The sequence below is a fragment of the Panthera tigris genome, chromosome A1 (assembly GCF_018350195.1).
Source record: "Panthera tigris isolate Pti1 chromosome A1, P.tigris_Pti1_mat1.1, whole genome shotgun sequence".
NCBI lineage: Eukaryota > Metazoa > Chordata > Mammalia > Carnivora > Felidae > Panthera > Panthera tigris.
In genome coordinates, this window is record NC_056660.1 from 155,410,834 (window position 1) to 155,416,676 (window position 5,843).

A 5,843-nucleotide genomic window follows, 5' to 3' on the forward strand; every position below is an offset into this window, starting at 1 on the left:
CTAGAGAAAATGTTATTAAGAAAATTCTAAGGAAAAGAAAATACATTTATAGTATTATAAAAAAAAGTGGTTTGCACAGTTCAAATCCATGTTATTGAAGGGTCAACTATATATTCTAATTTTTATTGCCTTTAAGGGGGCTTCCAAGTCTATAATGATTTCTACTTTATCCATTTTTCCCGGGTTTTCCAGCTCAGTTTTCATTTTATGTCATTGTACCACTTTTTTGAATTGTCCTTTGATTGTTTTCAAGAGGTCATGTTGTCTGTAATTTCTTTGAGACTCTGGAGAATTATTTTTTTGAACACTTCCTGTGTTTCTCTGTGCCATCCTTCGTCCAATGTATACTCTTCATTTGTCTTTCCTTTTCCCTTTTTCCCCGAGTTTTATGTGTAGGTCATAGTTGGGTTTTTCATGCTGATAAGGTAAACTTTCTTAAGGACAGGCTATTTCTTTTTGTTGTTTATTTGTGCTCTGGCTTCTTCAAGCCTCTCTGAAATTAATATATAATCTGATTATCATCAAGAGTTCTTCTAATACTTGCATCATGAATATCTTGAGGTCAGTGTTAACAACCTTTCATCCAATGCTTCAGTGTTTCTCACACATCAAAGGTTTCCCAAAAACTCCTACCATGGGCTGGCTGATTCTCATCTCTCTTCTTTTCTCAGTGCTTATCTATCACACTCCTTCAGGCTCCTCTGAAAGTCTAATCACTGTTCATCAAACATTTGTGGGCTAACCTTTCACTCCACTTCTGTCTCCAAGTGACATGTGATGTTTGTGAAAATAGTTTTAGGGCATTAATACACCTCTGGAATGGAGGACTAAGCAAAGGATCAAATTGACTCTATTTTATTAAACACCACGTTGCTGTTCTTTTTTGGTTAGAGAAGTGGAGAGCGTATTTTAAAGGTAGTGTCCTTCTTAGTTCTTTATTTTGACATGGTTATATGTTTTTGTATCAGGGATTATCGTGTTTCTTTTACTCTCCAATTCAGATATTGAGTCAGCAATGTTCTTTTCTCCTAATTAGGTTTTAGTTATATCTAGGGGCTCCCTAGGTGCCTGTGGCCAAGAACTCTAATATAAATAAAAATGCAATATAATTTTCTGTTCTATTATAATTATCAACTGAGTTAAACCTACTGAGATGACTATTAAGCTGCAACACAAACTTTGTGAAATGTGTGGTCCCTGAAAACATTTTTTACCTCAGTCCTAAAACGACCGAAGTTGTCAGAAAGGGGTAAGCTTACGTATCACCTTCTTTTTAAAAACATACTTTCCCAGACCTTCAGGACTTTTCCAAGCCACTCTGCCCTGGCTGTAGTCTGCCCTAATTATCTTTGGCAGTGAAGGAAACTAAGAGGCATCTCCTCAGCTCCTGCTCCTCATCTAGAGTGTTGTAACTGAAGACAGAGGCAGATAAAAGGCTATTCTTCTAACTAGAACAAGTTTGGCTTGAGTTATTTTATTTTTTCAAGTATTATATTCTCAAGTATCCTGCAAACATTCTTTCCCTGTATTTCTGTGGTGCCCAAACAAACAGGAACATCATAGATAAAAGGGGGTTTTAAAACAATAACCACAATCATACAACATGGTAAGTAAATAATAACATATTGCATATTTGAAAGTTACTAAAAGAGTAGATCTTAAAATTCCTCATCGTGAAAAAAAATTTTGTAACTATGTATGATGACAGATGTTAACTAGACTTACTGTGTGGCGATCATTTGGCAATGTATACTAGTACTGAATCATGTTGTGCACCTTAAACTAACATGTTATATGTCAACTGTACCTCGATAATAAACAATTATAACAGGCTAAGGAGACATACTGTTTTCACGACTGACAAAACTGATAGCATTCATCCACTTTTGTGTCTCATCTTTCATGTACTTCCACAATGTAGGGAGGCTCCAAGTAAAACACTTCTTTGCTTTACAATCAGGCTGAACTTATTCCTTAAATCCAAACTGTGGCTTCCATGTTTTATGCTTTATTATGGTCTATGATATTAGTATTAAATCAAATCAGACATAAACAATTATAGCCATTGACAGTTAATCATCATACAAAGCTATCAAATATGTAAGTCCATATAGTTCATGGTATTTTTTTTTAAAAACTAAGAATATCTAAAATATTTACAAAACAAATGGTTTTTAGTAACTCTACTGGTTTGTAATACTGTAATGTACTTTATTTTCCAGCATAATTAATACATTTTAAATATCTGTTTCAGCTCAAGACTTAAAATATTAACAAATATTCTTTCAGGGAAAATATCATTAAAGCAAGCTTAGAAACTCTAAATCAGAGTAACATTTTACAGACAAACTGCAGTTAAGTAAAACAAACAAATAAACAAAATAACAGGCCTCATGTAATTTTGCTTACAGGGAAACCCATTCCAAGATTCTAATGAGCATTCCAAGCACACAGTAAGAGAGAACCCTTATCTTTGTGAATGACTTCAAAGTATAAAGCTTGGGTTTGAATTAACTAACATCTATTATTCAACAGTTCAGTTCGACAGACATTTACTATACATATAGCACAAGGCACTGAGTTAGGTGGTATGAGGTATAAACAGACATAGAAGTCAGGCCCTAAGGAGTGAACAAGCCAGTAACTAGGAGATAAAGCATGCGTACAGGTCACTGCAATAGCAGACAGAAAGTGGTGATGCTATGAAAGGTAAAAACGAAAGGCTGGGTTAGCAGAGAAGCCGGAAGATTCACTTTTAGCTGGGAGTTAATGGAGAAGGCTTTGTGTAGGAGGGAGCATTTGAGTTGAACCTCAGAGGATAGGAAAGATGGGGCAGGGACCTAGGAAGGGCACAGCATGATCAAAGTCTTGCAAATGTGAAAGGAGTAGAGAGGTTTTGAACAAATGGAGCATAGCTTGTCCATGGGAAGACGTGTTAAGGTTGGAAAGAAGCTAATGTTTACACCTGAAAATGGATTGGGGTTTATTCACATAAGAAAAAGTGGTTTTCCATGTTCCCTGTGCATTCAGAATCCCTCTGGGGATCCAGTTAAAATTCTAGTTCCAAGGCCCATCCCAGATACTGGTCTGTGCATGTGCATTTTCAGTGAGCACTCTAGATCACTCTGATCTGTGGTCCTTAGAACCACACTTTGCGAAATACCTGTGTGGGACTTGGAAAGCAGTTCTTCTGAATTTAGAATATATTTTTAGGTAATAGAAACTTTGCATGTTTTTTGAACAGGGAAAATTTGGTTACAGAAACTCTGGTTGTTTCGATTTGTTTATGGCACTAAATATTTTTTTTCTATTATGAAAGCAGATAATGAGCCCTTAAAAGAATATTGATAAAATGTAATCTCTCTCTCTCTCTCTCTCTTTCTCTCTCTCACACACAAACACACACACACACACAAACAGCCTACACCTCCAGATGTAAGAAATTTCTCTTCTACCAAAAAGAGTGTTCAGAAAATAAGCTGTGCAAGCCCAAGAATTCTGCAGAGTTTGAAGTGTCTGTATTCAGAAGCAGCGTGAAACATCAAATGCTCTGCACATCAGTAGGTTTGGGTAGAAGAGAAATTTAAATAAGGGATGAACTACGCTGTGAAGCAGTAAGAAGGACTTCTATGTAATCTGACCTGTCAGTGTTAAGTTGAAAAGGGGTGTGCTCATGCTTACATAAATCTTCATGCTGCTTTTACTAATTAACATGTGTAAAAATCATAGGAAAATTTTCCACAGGAGAAGGTGATGCCTCTCCTTACCCCTTTATAATTCATTTTTCTTCTAAGCTTTTTTAATGGTGGCTGGAATCCTGCAGTAGGAATCACATTCTTGATTTTTTGACAGCATTGCCACATTTTCATCCTTTTGGTGTTTCTTAATTTCCGACTCTGCATTTTGACAGCTCAACCCTGTTGATTAATGCCTTGTAGGAACCCCTATATGGCCTGCCTGTTAGCGATCTAATTTTGTGCTGGAATGCCTGGGCTGGTATGTTGAACCGATTCACCACCCAGGTGGCTACATTTGGACTAAATGAGCTGTGAAGGGTTTCATCTTTGCCCATCACAGTCTTCCTTAGCTGAGCCCCACAGTATGCAGCCACCGCTTCGACATGATTTGTCACAACCCATCAATAGAAAATAAATTATTGCCATTCTCACTTGTCAATGGGCTTGTCTTCACTTCGGCTGGCCTAATGATTGGAAGCTCAAAGGGAACATTTCCCATCTTTGTGGAGCATGATTATGACCGAATGCACTGCTCCCCTATGCATCTTGGCCAGTAAAAACACGTAGGGAAAGCAAATTAATTGGCTGTTTTGCGCCAGTGATTAGAACATTACGCTTGAAGTCTGCAGAAACTGATATTAGGCAAGCAAGATTAGGTCAGTTCTGACTTTTATTTGCTTAGTGCAACATGATTAGCAACTGCTTCATTCAAGGTTAGTGCTCTTGCTGCTGAAGAAAATCTTCATAACATAATGATGCTGCATACCTTTAAGCTGATAAGCATGTTCCAGGCAGAAATCAAAAATCTCTTTGGGAAAGGAAGCAAATGAGGAGATGTAACAGAGAACTCATCAAATGGCTTTAGAGCCATTCTTATGTCTGGCACTTTTGAAAATTATATTCCTAGGAAACCCGCTCTGCAAGCTATATTTGCAGAATGTAGAGATGGTAATTGTGTCAGTTCACGAGACAAAGAATAAAAGTACCCAAGGAGCAACACGAAGTAGAAGGTGACACCTTTCAATGAACTAACTAAAAATGAGCTTGCTTTAAAAGAAACCGAAACTCTTCTTTTTTACAAACTACAGAAAGAGCAGGAAGAGCAAAGGATACAATGGCAGGGCATCAAGTTAGACCTCATAATTAAATTCAGAGATACAGTAGATCAAAGAGGAAACTGTATTTAAAAAATTAGGTCTAAGGTGTAGATTTGAGTTTCCCAGTTAACAGCTTTGCCTGCAGTATAATGACAAGAGGCTTTATCTAACAGAACAATAAACAAAGATGTGGTGTACAAGTAAAAGAATGCCTGACACTTTAATTATTTTAAATATGGTGTTGTTTTAGATTTGGGCCATGTCTACAAAACTAAGCAGTTTTTTACGATTGCCCTATCTTATCTACCACCACCACCTAGGAAAGAGAGAGGGAAACACACTGAATGAAAATCAGAATGTGAGTTCCCAACTTCCATTCTCTCTGGCCTTCTTAGTAAATCTTTTGCCATCTCATTGTTTGTTCTTTAGCCCAGAGACAGATGCCCCAGGAGTACAACTAAATCTGCAAAGGATACACACTTTAGAAATACTATTACGTGTACTTTCATGTTTGTTTAATGTAGCTCAGGTCTCACCTCTGCCACAGCACTTGACACATGTGGTTTAAGAACACTAAAATGCTTCTGCTCAGTACCAACAGAACCGAGGGATGCAGGGAACTTTTTCCCTACATCATAAATATTTTTGTTTACCAAACCTTTAGCATTTTCTTCCTCTTTTCCTAGCATGAGTTACTGTCTTCTGATCTTTGGAGACATAAGGTTCTTGAGCTCCCAAGTCAACCTCTTTGTCTTCTGGATTAAGGTCACATGTCATCATGGAGAACTCCTCCTTTCACAGGTTAGTGGTCCTTATTGGAGGAAGTCTTGCCTGCTCAACGCCTTCCTTCTTGACCTCTCCTGTTTCCAGCTTCTTCCAGTAAAGCACACTGCATCTTTTACTTCTCCTTTTATCTTATTCCTGTCTTGGACTATTCAAGTAAGATCTATGTCCTGTATATTTTGTCTGCTATTTGGGTTCTACTTACAACTCACTTTTACCTTCTTGT